Raw genomic sequence first — 14,184 nt, 5'->3', positions numbered from 1 at the left:
AAACGGCATTTAAAGATTTAAATAGGCGAATTTTAATACATTTCTATTGGAAAAATTGCTCAAAACCAAATAAATGCTCAGGCCCTTAGTAATAATAATATAGAATATTTCAAGCTCATGAAAATTGATTACTTAATAAAATGGCAGGCATATAAGGCCTACAAGTGCAGTAACTCAATGAATTAACATTGGCGTATCATGCACAAAGTTGCAGACAAAACCCACGCTAGACAGTTGTTGGGCACGGACCCAGACCAACAGTAGATGTCACAGCTTTCTAAAGTCTAATTGTCCATTCCAGCACCATATGAAGGCTATTTTAGCTATGCTTACACTCTTGAGCCTATGTTTTACACTGGCAGTTGTGACAGTCTCAGCTTTCGAGATCCTGAGCATATTAGTTTCTCTCATTGAATTGACCGTCACAACTGTGCTCTGAAGCCACAACTTCTCCATAACAGAAAGCATGGCAGAGGCACCTTCATTGAAGATGGAGATGGCCATACTTGCTGCTGCCTCAAGCTTACTTTCCCCACAAAACAGTCCCCTCAGTCAGCTGATGGTGAAGCTAACTAACCAGGCTCCCATCAGCACTGGTTCATAACAACAGAACCAAACTAATTATGAATCATTCAAAAGACCAATATTTAGAACATTGGAGAAAGCAAACAAAGTAGACTAAATTGTTATTTGACCACCAACTAGGTCAGACAGACAGGTCAGTGTGAGAGAGAGACAGGCTCAGTGACCACCAGCTGGGTCAGACAGAGATACTCTTCCTCCTCCACTGGGAAAAACTATCTTCACTAAGAGAATTACACCTTGGAAAAATAGCCAAAAAAATAAAACTTCCCAAAGTTAACACCAGAAGAGAAACTGGTAGTTCTCCTAGGAGAGGGGACAGCAGCTACTGACAGCTAAATATGGATCTGTCTGCCACAGCCTGAGGGACTCACAACCACTTAGGATCCCAAAATTACAGATTTGTTTAGTAGCCTATTATATAGTAATTATATTATACAACCATTTTAACTGTTGTGTAATGTAATTGTTTTGTAATATAGTGTGTTGTATCGCGATCAGTACAGTGTAGTATATATGTGACACATAGGACATGTAGGCTATATGACTTTCTGTAAACTGCTTTCAGAGAGAGAGTCTGTCTGATTACCTCCGCTGTCTGAAAACTCCTGTTTTCTGAACTACAGTTTAAACATCGACGTACTATGTGAAGACATTTCATCATCTGCTGTCTTAGTGTGTAATCCCCTGGGTCTTCTTGCTAATAACAACTGTTTTCGTCTTCTCTGAGATGATTTTCGACCGTTTTCGACGCATTTCTTTCGACATTCTGAACTACCGCGGAAATGTCAGAGCGCGTCACGTGACGATTCTGAACGAATCACGTTGTTAGAAATTGGCATCAGCCAATGAGATTGCGCATATTGAGTTAAATCCCCCCTTTTACTTTCACGATTGGTTGCTGATGAAAAGGAAATGACCATATTTGGATCCGACAGCATTGTAGAGGAGAGAGAGAGCTTTCCAACGGTATATGTGATGACAGGGTGCAGACAGCGATCGCGGAGCAGCGGGATGATTTAGAACGCCAATTTTTGTTGAATTTAGGAGAAATCTACCGACGCAAACAGACAAAGTATAGTAAAATAAAGACCTAAATGTGTATTTCGGACTTTTTTTCACCACAAGTCTGAAAGAAGACATGTTATTGAACACAAATAGCCAAAAATCTCAAAATTGACCAGTGAAAAAAAAACGATGTTTTTGCCTGCCGTGTCTCGCCTTAACACTATATATCAATAAATAAAATTGAAATGAAGTGACATTGTTGTTGTTCTATATCTATACAAGGGTGACACTGTTTGGTAGGGTGTATCCATTTGGTTAAGATTTGCAATTGGTTGACCAGGAAGTAGTTGTGAAAGTTTGGTGCATCAAGACCCCCGACATTTTTTGGTCTTTGTAATGTTGTTAGTTTGATTCTTTGATTTTTATTTTTCCAATAAAAATTAGTTATATTATTATTGAATGTAGAGCTTTGCACCGTGTGGGGGTTGGCAGTATTGGAATTGTTTAGGCAGTATTTCATCTTGGTGATTGCTATTCTTCTAAAGTAGTAGAGTGGTGAGACATCTGTTTTGTTTTTATAAATGGGTTGAGATTATGGCTGCAACTAACAATTATTTTCAATGTTGATTAATCGGTCGATTATTTTCTCGATTAATCGATTAGTTGTTTGGTCTATAAAATGTCAAATGAATGAAATATGGATCAGTGTTTTCCAAAGCCCAAGATGATGTCCTTAAATGTCTTGTTTTGTCCACAACTCAAAGATATTCAGTTTACTGTCACAGAGGAGTGAAGAAACTAGAACATATTCACATTAAAGAAGCTGGAATCTTGACTTTTTCCTATCTTAAAATTAACTCAAACCGATGAATCGATTATCAAAATGGTTGCCGATTGATTTAATAGTTGACAATTAATCGATTTAAAGTTGCAGCTGTGGTTGAGATTTAAGTGTACTAGATTGCTAGATACCCAGGTATCTTATTTTGTCTGTGGATGGAGGGTAAGTGATGGTATGGCAGCAGCATTTTGATTAATTTTTGGGATCTGTAATAAGGCCTTTTCATACAGGGAGCTATTGTCACGCATCATAATTAATTTTCAATGAGATTATAAAACTGTTCTAAACGGTTATCAGGACATAGACAGCAGGTTTTCTGCTTGTCAGAGCATCGACTTTTATCGGGATTTATCGGATAACGCCGGTAATTATGACTGCTAATTTAGCTAACTTTAGCTATCAACAATAAGTCTGTGGTCAGGAAAGACTTAGCGTAGAGAGTTAGTGTAGTGTAGCGTGCAGCTGAATAGCTTAGTGCAGGGGCTAATGGACCCACGTTTGTATCTCGTAAATGACCCCACTAATAATGCCCGAAATGATACCAAACGTCTACACTAGTACAAATAGGTTATGTACTCATAAAACGATGGATTGGAAAGTTTGTAACCAGTTTATGTAAATAACTTGCGCTCTCTTCTGCTCTCTGTTGCTGCTGCTGCTACCAGAAGATCGAGTGGCTTAGTGCCGTATATATAACACCGAAAAGAGATACAACAAAAATATGTATTAATTTAATGATTAAATAAGGTAATGTCTCCAAACTTACCTCAATTATTACTTGTCTCCTGCTAGTTATACTACAGCACTTTAAAAAAAAAGTTAAATTAAAAAATATTTTTGTTGCATCTCTTTTCGGTGTTGTAATTTGTAGACGGCCCTAAGCACTCGTCTCACAGCAGCAACAACAACAGCAGAGAGCAGAAGCCAGCAGGCAAGTGTTATTTACATAAACTTCTGGTGTACTTACAAACTTTCCAATCCATCGTTTTATGAGTACATAACCTATATGTAGTGTAGACGTTTGGTATCATTTCGGGCATTATTAGTGGGGTCATTTACGAGATACAAACGTGGGTCCATTAGCCCCTGCGCTAAGCTATTCAGCTGATAACGCTACTCTAGCTAACTCTCCCAATGTTCGTCCCAGGTGAAAAAAGCTTCTGGGGGGGTGTTTAGCTCAAGGTCATGGTGCAAAGGACCCTAGGGTGAAATTACTCCGAACCATCACTTTAAATCGACCTGTGATTAGGGATATATGATACCACAGTCACCTACTCTCATTCAGTTGTATGGCAGGGATGCAGTATTGCACAGAATCCCCATGATTACCGAGCATTGATCGCCTGGCGTTTACTTGCGGAGCGTTGTCCGCTTGTCTATATACATGAGGAGCGCCGTGAGACCCCGCCGATCCACGTGACTACGCAGGCCAAGTGTCGCTCCCCGTGTGAAAAGCCCTATCGTGCTGATTTTGACAAATTAATTGAGCAATTCAACGTCAACATGTGTGGGACGGCTGACTAAGACATGATGGTCCACTTTGTGGAGCTGAGGCCAGGAGAATTAAAATAGAGTGCAGGCCTGTGTTGGTTGCAATCAGCAAGTCATTGATGACCCTAACCCAGAGCAGTCTCAGTGCTGTGTAAAGAGTGAAAGCCAGCTTGAAAGTTTTCGTTGTTGTTCATAAAATAAATCAATTGTATTGGCACAATTTCTTCCAATGTCTAAATTGGCCACTTGGAGATGGGTCTAAAAGGAGAGCAGTTGATAATGGCTTAATATCGGGACAATCTTCTGAAACATCTTTAAAAAACTAGGTGGGGATGCAGTCTAAAGGGCGGGTGGATGATTTTGAAAGCAACAGCGTGTTCCAGAGTTGACGAGGGAGTTTTCACTGCAGTGGTGAAATGTTGACGTGGGCCAGGAGTCAAGCTCTCGGAGTCCTCTCACTCAACACTCTCGGAGTGTAGAAGTGCTGCTGTATCTCCACTATTTTATTGTTAAAATTATTAAGAAGTGTCTCGAATCTCTAGCTACTACTGGGTAGCTAAGTGGGGAACCAATCACAAAATTAGTTTCAAAAAGGAATTTGGGATTGTGATCTTGTTTAGCAATCAGCTAAAAGAAATAGGTGTCCCTCGATTCCTTGATTGTACATCACATTTTTTTTTTCAAGCTCAGCTTTTTATGTTTGACTGGAGCTACAGAGTCTAGAATGTTTGTACAAGAGCTATTAAAAAGGGTTATGCCATGCTGTTTACTGGTTTTAAAAGATGCGTTTGAGGCAGTAAAACCTTGGCAAAAGCGAGAAACAGCGAATTCAGGAAGTGGGAGCGATTCAGTGTAGGCGGTTTGGGTTCAGGGGAGAGGAGTAGGGCTGTCAAAATTGGAGAAAAATTAAGTTTGAATATCTAAAAAAACACAAATTGTACTATATAAATAACTACTTGTACAGGTATATTTATTTCAACATAAACATTATTTTAAAAGATATATATATATATATATATCTACCCATTACAAAATACTTTTTTTAATAATGTAATAATGTCCTATAACGTTAAACTTAATTTAAACACCATAGACCTCTCTCCATGGTGAGTAATAGTAATAGTTTATAGTAATAGTTGGTAATTTGGTCTCAATCAGACCGCGATCTGAACATTTAGGGAGCAGTGGCCGAGGCACAAGCGAGTACACGCGTGGCAGAGATGTATTGCTGCTTTTTTACCCACAATATTCAAATATAATTTTTTTTAACAATTCAAATTATTTGAATTTAGAATATTCATTGACAGTCCAATGATATGTGTCCACAGTGGCGTTTTTTGACAGCAGGGATCGTCATGCTTCCCAGCATTCGACGTTTGGTGGGCTTTCCACTAGCAGTTATCAATTTCTGTTCAATGAACACCGACAAGAAAAGAAAACAGGCTCCACCCTCCGAAAACCGCAATGACTGCACCTGATTGAACGAACACTTCACATGGGTCTGTCTGCTCTCGAATTTCAAAACTGACCAGACTCTCTTATAATACGAAAATAGTTCACCGAAATTGTTTTTGAAAACATTTTATGTGAGAAATAGGCTATGCAGTTGCAGAATCGGTCTTCCTTTTAGATTGACAACAATCAGTTTATAAGTTTTCAGGGAGGCAGCGAGTCGAGCTGGACGTTCCTAATTTGCATAAAGTAGCCTGGACCTCAACTTAAGGCAAATGAGGAGTGGGCAACTCGACGCCCCGTCTCTCAAAAGACATGCGAAGCTACAAGAATGCATTGCCCAGTGGCCGTCAGTGGTAGAGCAGGCTCACATATACTGAGAGGTTTATGCCTCGACGCAGAGGTCCAGGGTTCGAATCCGACCTGTGACAATTTCCTGCATGTCTTCCCCCTCTCTCTCCCCTTTCTCACCTAGCTGTCCTGTCAAAAATTACAGGCGGAAAAGCCCCAAAAAATAATCTTAAAAAAAAAAAAAATGCATTGCCCAGCTGCTCACATACACAATGAATGGGAAGCGTGGAAATGACGCTCGCCAGTGGACACGTACCACTAGAGAGGAGTAGAACCTTGAATAGCACTGCATGGTGGTCAGACATGGCAAAATTAACCAAGTTCACATCATCCACACAGAAACCATGGGAAAACACAAATGTGTGCCTTTTATCATGACTGGGCTGCTTCACATATTTGGTCAAATTAAAAGTTTGATCAAATTGGAAGTAAACGAGGAGGAAGGGGGCAGTAAACATGGATATTAATTATTAATTAATATTAATTACCAAGAATAAGAACTCTTTAACATTGTAACATGATGACTGATAAAAGGTCGGACAATTCCTTAAAGGTCCCATGACATGGTGCTCTTTGGATGCTTTTCTATAGGCCCTAGTGGTCTCCTAATATTGTATCTGAAGTCTCTTTCCCGAAATTCAGCCTTGGTGCAGAATTACAGCCACTAGAGCCAGTCCCACAATGAGCTTTCCTTAGGATGTGCCATTTCTGTGTCTGTAGCTATTGAGGAGGAGAGAGGGAGGGGCAAGGTGGAGGGTGGGGGTGTGGCCTTGACCAACTGCCACTTTGCTCCATTTGAAAGCCATGATGTTGGCCAAATTCTCTGGGCGGACAAAGCAGAGAAAGGGGAGGTAACCTCGCTTGTTATGACCTCATAACAAGCAAGATTCCAGAATAGCTCATCTGAGCTTTCATTTTCTCAAAGGCAGACTAGGATACCCAGGGCTCGGTTTACACCTATCACCATTTCAAGCCAATTGGGGACCATAGGCAGGCTGGGGGAACTCATACTAATGTTAAAAAACCTCATAAAGTGAAATTTTCATGCCATGGGACCTTTAATAAAAGCAGAAGTAAGTTTAGGAAGTCGGTAGATTAAAACACTTAAATACAGCAGTTTATTTTTCAAAATAAGACTACCACTATTAATAGTGGAGAAACCAAGCATGACGTGGGAACAGCTAAAATCATGTCGGTGTATAGTTGCAAGGCCAGTATGTAAATGCACCGGGAAGTGTTTCAAATCTGATAATGCAAGTCACCAACAATTACATCTCAGGTCTCTCAATATCCAGGTGTCCTTTGTAAATGGAAAGCTTTGATTGGATTGTTTGGCCGATTGTTAACAATCTGTGCAGGCGCACTTTGTGATTGATTTCCTGGGCTGGCGCTTGCGTGGGGGGAGACACAGGTGGCTTCCACACCGGATGGAACGGGTTATCAGGCTCCAACTGCAGGACTGACAAACAGGCATGTTTGCACCCAGGAGGAGCCGCCAAAGGAGCCTGTGGAAGAGGTGAAAGTTGTTAAAGGAATACGCCACCGTTTGTTAAAATAGGTCTTATCACGGTCTACCCTGGCTGTAGATAGGTGGGCCAACAATTTTTTTGTCTCAGTGCAAGTAATTAGGTTGTTTTTTTGTCTTTTGTTGGTTCACTTTTACTCACAACATGCTAACCGGCAACATAGGATTCCATTCACTACGCTAAGCTAACTAGCAGCGGCGCTGCCGGTGTTGCACTGGACTAAAACAATGCATGCACAAAAAATGCGTTGGCCCACCTATCTACAGCTAGGGTAGACCGTGATAAGCCCTATTTCAACAAACGGTGGCGTATCCCTTTAAGAAATAAAGGATTCACTTAAAGCTTTAGTGCATAACTTTTTGATATTAATGAACGTCCGTTACATTCAAGCCATTGCCATATGAGTTGCTACAAGGCTAATTAAGGGCGTTTTCACACATGAAAGTCCGGACCAAGGTTCATGTTTTTGTTACATTGTATACATTTGATCCGGTAAGTTTTGGTTTCACACTGCAGTTTTGCAAGCGCACTAAAGATCTCTACGTGACAAAACTACGTCCTGCCGTCATCACATACGTGAGCTGCGTCTCCAGATACTTAGAACTGATTGGTTTGTTGACGGCTTCCCCGTCCTCTCGTCTCCTCTCTCTGGGTCAGAGTTTAGGCTATTCAACTGACCGCTGCTCTCCCCTACTGCCGCGGCTCTTTTTGTTTTGTTGTGATGTAGAGAAGCAAGACACGGGACTTTCTTTCTGGAGCATTTATTCAGAGACAAACGGAAACATACACTGTAGCCTACATTTACTACCACTTAACAAATAAACTGCTGATGTATTATCTGCTCTGATAGCTGACAGCTGTCTGCTCTGAGCGCATTTACCCTCTCTCTCTCTCTCTCTGTCTCTCTCTCTCACTAAGCACCGAGCTGTTCCTTAAAGAAGCTTCCCCGGTCTTGTAACACGAGGAGAGCCTGCCAGAGATTCCTGTATTTGGTCCGAAAGTCCGAACCATCCCAAAAATGCTTTCACACTATAAACGAACCGGATCATGGTTCAGTTTGGTCCGGACCGAGACCACCTCTTTTTGTCGGACCAAACTTTGGTCTTTTGATCCGGACCATGGTCCGGGGGAGGTTTCACACCTTTAATTTTGGTTCGGATCAAACAAAAAAGTCCGAAAGTCCGGACCAAACGAGGTATGTGTGAAAACGCCCTAAGACTATCAGCTCCACACAACTCTCTCTGGATTTCTCAGTATGGCTATGTTCAGAAGATTGTTGTCGTCCGGTGACTTTCCCACGCAGACACTCGAGTTAATATAATGACATCTTCTGAAGAGTCCATCGTGTTTTTGTGCAGTCATTAAAGGCTTGTATCATGTGGACGCGCCGACAGTGTTGTTGTCATTACTTGGAATTCCTCATGGGGTCAGCAGAAGCTATGCACTATAGCTTTAAGACTCTGACTAATGGCATGAAATATAAAAGAAATTCTGTAACGTTGCGTAATGCTTCAATGTCTCTCCGACCTCACTTCAGCTAATTGGTGTCATTGGCTTTATCTGCTGTCTCCAGCAGATTTGTGTCCATTTTGACAAACGCATGATCACAGGTTCATTTTCACACAGGTTAATGGTCAATACTGATCCAACACAAAATGGAGTTTTTTATTTTACCTATAATCCTGTGTTTTTCAGATAAAACGTATAAACACGACAAATTTGTATAACTTAGGTAAATAAAATTGTTTCTTTCCCTTCAGGACGGTGGCATTAATATTTTATCGCATATACTAATCATCCCATAAGTTTCCATAGATATAATTATACAGTATATTACTGTATTGCTTTCCTTTGTGGGCTGCAAATCGATAAGCAGGCCTGTATGTGCAAATAGATTGCACGGTGCCCATTCCCAAAATCTATTTTGTCAGGGAAAACTGATTGATCTCAGTTGTTCCTCCATGGACGCCCATGTCCTGGCAAGCAAATGGCTTGTAAGGTAGTCTGCTGTTCTGGGCCTTTCGAGTAACCGGGACTACCTTTACAGGTGTGTGATTTTGAATAATGTAGCTACTTTATTGCCACAGTTTGATACAGAGATAATATTGATGTTTACAACTTTGCCCACATCATCCACTCCTGGTGGGGCTTGTTGGTCAACAGCAACTAGCCAACTGTCCTGTGTTTGCTAACTTCATCGCTGACATTGACAGATTCTACATCTGAATTTAGGTGCCCCCACCCCCCCGGGCCCAGCGGCCACATTTACAGGAATCGGAAACTCTTACCATCAATACAAATGCTCGGTGCCCTATCCCAGGGTACATGGTGGAATTCCCTGCATCATTATATCGTGATTCCCTGCAGGGGAGGATCATAGACTGTAAAAATAGTCGACATGGCATCCTTGACGTCACCCATTGGTCTGTGGACAGCCATTTTGAAGCCTCAAGTTTAGCAATACATCTTGTTTTTTTGCAACCAGATGTGGCATTTTTTGACAAGAGCGTTATTTATGGTTGCAATGGCGCTGTGCTAAGCTAATCGCTAAGGGGGAAAGTTGTTGATTTTCAACCCTTCTGAAGAGAGTCTCCTAGCTGAGATTTACTGGCGGGTAAACGCAGACCTCCGGGTACTGCCGCTCTTTATCTGCATGTACGGCAGAACAGATAATCAGCCAACTTCATCTTAAATGACCAGCTTAGGCTAGCAGTAGGTAGGTAGCTTGGTTGGCAGAATGCTAGTCTATATCCTTCGCGTTCCACTTCCGGGATTGCTCCGGTGCTGCAGGAACTTCCGCCGGATGCATGTATTTTACGTTTCCTTCCGCTTTCTTTGTGTTGGAATTTTAAATTCAGTGGATTTCTGAGGACTATGGTTAACTGCTCCTCAGATCTCCTCAGGGTAAATTGAAACAGCTAGCTATTTTCTCTCGCACGGCTATTTTGCAGCGGCTCTGTGCAGAGTTTAGCACCGCCCGTGACGATTGTGATTGGTTTAAAGAAATGCCATTAAACCAGAGCACGTTTTCCTCCCATCCCCGAATGCTATGTGGAGTAGCCAGACCCTCTGGCAAAGTGAGACTAGCAGAATGCTGACATGTTTAGGCAACCAAATGTTCCAATTAACTTTGAAGTGAAACACACAGTGGGAGGGTTAAAGTTTAAGCTGAAAACATGGACAACACCCAAAAAGAAGTTCACAGCTCATTTAATGTACAGAATGCCAAAGCCTGCTAAGCCTCTACCTTGATTGACAGATCGACGTGTAGCCATGCCCCTTAATCATCCGCTGCTTTATAGTCAATTTTGAAATAAATTGAACCATAATATATGTTTAGTAAGGAAATAAATCTTAAAGTGAGAAGTAGGGTCAGTTTCTCATATACTTAAATAGTAACTGACTTCATTTTACTACCCATGGAGTTGACCCCTGCTGGAAATTAGATAGGCCACAAAGCTTGATCCAGTATTTTTACAGTCTATGGGGAGGATGGGGAGGATACAGACTAGGTTCATCAGCCAAACGTCAGGGCTTGCTCAGATAATGAACAGGCAGTCATTTATCCTGAATAAAATAAGCACTGCTGGATTGGCATTGCCAGTGAAACTAAATGGAATCCCTCAATGTCGATTATATTGTTAGAACGCAGCAACTACATATGCCATTAATCCATTGGCAGATTGTCAAAGCCTCATGGGAGATGTTGTGGTTTGTGACAGCCAATGTACAGTATGTACTGCCAAGGAGCTCATCCATTGGTTGTTTGTGAATTTAAAAACTGAAAAACTCTCCAGAGGTTAAATTTGCACACACACACACACACACACACACACACACACACAATCAACCATTGGTGGAAGACAGATTGGTATTGAACGTGGCCCAGCCTGCAGACATAGAGCTACTGCAGTATGGATCTGATGACAAGAAACAATATGAAAACTTTATTTTAGTCTGAGTGTGTAATATCACCTGCTTCCTACAAAGACAAAGTAAGAAACCTACAGACTTACAAATTAAACCAGACAGTTATCAGGCATACAACACACAGCTAAACTCCCAAAGAGAAAATGTTAATTTGACAGCCGATCATGAAATATTAAGTTTACCCTGGAAAATAGAGAAAATGCTCGATAGACTGACGATCAAAGGCTGAAAGAATTTTGCGTTGGTGGAAAATGCAAGGTGCTTCTTGCTTCAGATAAATTAAATGTAACAAAATAGAGAGACATTTTAGAAGAGAGAGGTTAACAATGGTGAAGACATAATGAGAGAGTGGAGAGTTAACAATTTAGTCTGCTGATTCTCCGATTCCTGAGAGTCAGGATGAAATGAGACAAGATGAGTTCATAGGACATTGGTTATTTTAATTAATTAATTCACATTGTTTTGAGATGAGATGATGAATATTGAATATTGAGACAAGATGAGGTGTGATCCGATAAATAATACATAGTTTACATAATAGTTTACATAGTATACATAGGTCACCATCATGTCCTTTGTCCAAATGTATTCAGTTACTATATATCAACACATTCCCACACCTCTCACACTTGATCCCACGCTCCTTGGCTTTACTTTTTAATGCTCTGGTACACCAATGGCGTCACTTTCAACATGCTTGGTCTTGACCCATTGGCGTCACTTTTAACACTTTAAGACAAGCGGGACAACAATGGGACATGAACCCCGGTCTCCTGGGTGAAAGTCCTGTGTTGTTTGACCCATCCACCACCCCAACCAACATCCTAACGCGTCAACTATCTATGTCGTAATTTACGACTGGGCTTTTTTTTACGGAAAGCTCCGATATATTTGATTGTATAATATTGAAGTGCCTGAAAAGCAAACAGATATGGATGCCTCTGGTCAGCCAAAGTATATTGTTCTCGTTCATTAATTAAATCCACATTTCATTTATAGAATGCTTTATTGGTAATACACAGTAATGTGAGAGTCAGAAACAGCTTCAGGCATAGTACCCGTACTAGGATGATGATACTTAGGGCCCTATCTTGCACTCAGCGCAATTGCCTTTGTACACCGACACATGTATCATTCCTATTTCGCACTCGATGCACAGTGGACTTTTCCCTCCACAGACGCACGTCGGTAAATTAGGGAATGTATTTGCGCTGCCGGGGGAAACCTGGTCTAAAGTCAGTGGCGCTAGTCTAAAGTCAGTGGCGCGTTATTCAGATGCTATTTTAGGGGCGCATGCTTGGCCATAATTTAGCGTGTGCACAACGCGCATACACTTCTCTCATCTAAACGGACGCAGCAGTTCCCATTTTTTAAAACCATACATAATTACAAAGACAAATATTACTGAAAATGCACTTCAGGTGTTTGGATAGATCAGGAGACACTTTACAGTACAGTCCTCAAAAAGTCGCAGCATTTCTTTGTGGCTTGTTGTGTTTTACACAACATTTCCATGAATCATGGATGTGTTGATGACATAAATGAGGAAATATTAGAGGACTTAAGGAGACGTGATGTTGAACTACGGTGGGATTGGACACTCCGGCGGAATCTGGTCTGGGAGTAATGCGCGATGCGCTCCTGGTGGAGCGGGTGGACGGAGATGGAGTGGGTGGAGTAGGAAGGGGCACAACAGGTGCAGGTGGTGCGTTTGGAGGCCGCAACAACATCGCCACCCGGTCAATACGGGCATTTATTACTTTGCCGCATCCCAGACAGCTCCTGCTGGCGTGCGCCAGGCAGATCCGCCGTCATAATAGCAATCCGCCACGGAACAAGCGCGCCTGCTCTTAAAGGGAATGTGAGATGACGCTCTGATTGGTTATTTTCACCTTACGCCCAAACCACACCTAGCTACTTCAGACCAACCCATTTTAGATTTGCGTCGGGCGCAAGAGTCATTTATCCCGCCGGCATAATAGCAACAGCGGCCGAGATCCGCCCACAAAGCTACTTGCGTTTTGCGTTTGATACTTGCGTTTCAGATCGTTAACATAGGGCCCATAATGTTACTGTAAGTAGGTAATCAGAGTAAGGTAGGTGCACAGCGAAGTTTAGGTGTATCCATGTTCTGAGAAGCAGAATTCCAGCTTCAGGCTACCCCCAGATGTGGTCCTGATGATCTGATAACATTCTAATGTGCATTTACACCTGCATTAACATGGGTTTTCCTGGTCCAGATAGTTCAGTTCAGTTCAGTTCAGTCACTTTATTATCCCAGATGGGAAACTTGATCTGCAGTCAGTTGTGGGAGATAAAAAGCAAATATGTGCAAATAAATGGAAAGACAACAATACAAAATGTTTCCTGTACATACAATATACAGAACACAATTTTACACAATACTCCAGGAGCAATCTTTAAAACAATTCTATATTACATGTGTAAGTTAAGCAGAGGTATTGCACGGGGGAACAAAGAAGTTTTTAATCTGAGTGCTCTCGAACCGGGGTACTCTAAGGCTGCGTCTCATTTCTCTGTCTTACCCCTTCCCCTTACCCCTTCCCCTTCCTTTTGCGTGTTCACGTGAGAGTAAGGGCTGTGCCAATACTCATTTTGATCTAGGGGTAGGGCTAAGGGGAAGGGCTAGATACCCCTTGAAACCAAGCAAGGACGCAAGCTTACTTGGCCAGCCAGGGGTATCTAGATATGTTGCGCAACAAGGAACATGGCTGCCAGATCGACCAGAGAGAAGTATTTTCGGCTTAAAGAATTGATTTAAAAATTACGAAAGTCTTGTTTTGTGCTATACACAGTCCTGTACATACATATCTGAAACAATATTTGTAATTGAAACGTTTTTAAAAATCGCTAGCTTGCTATGCTAACGCAAACGCTAACGGTAACGTTACATTGCTGATTTGCACAACAGTCCCGCATTTCTCTGCCTTGAATGGACTCCATGCATGTCTACAGTGTTAACTATACTCCATTAGCACCGAA

The sequence above is a fragment of the Perca fluviatilis genome, chromosome 17 (assembly GCF_010015445.1).
Source record: "Perca fluviatilis chromosome 17, GENO_Pfluv_1.0, whole genome shotgun sequence".
Lineage (NCBI taxonomy): Eukaryota > Metazoa > Chordata > Actinopteri > Perciformes > Percidae > Perca > Perca fluviatilis.
Note: the sequence above shows the minus strand (reverse complement) of the source record.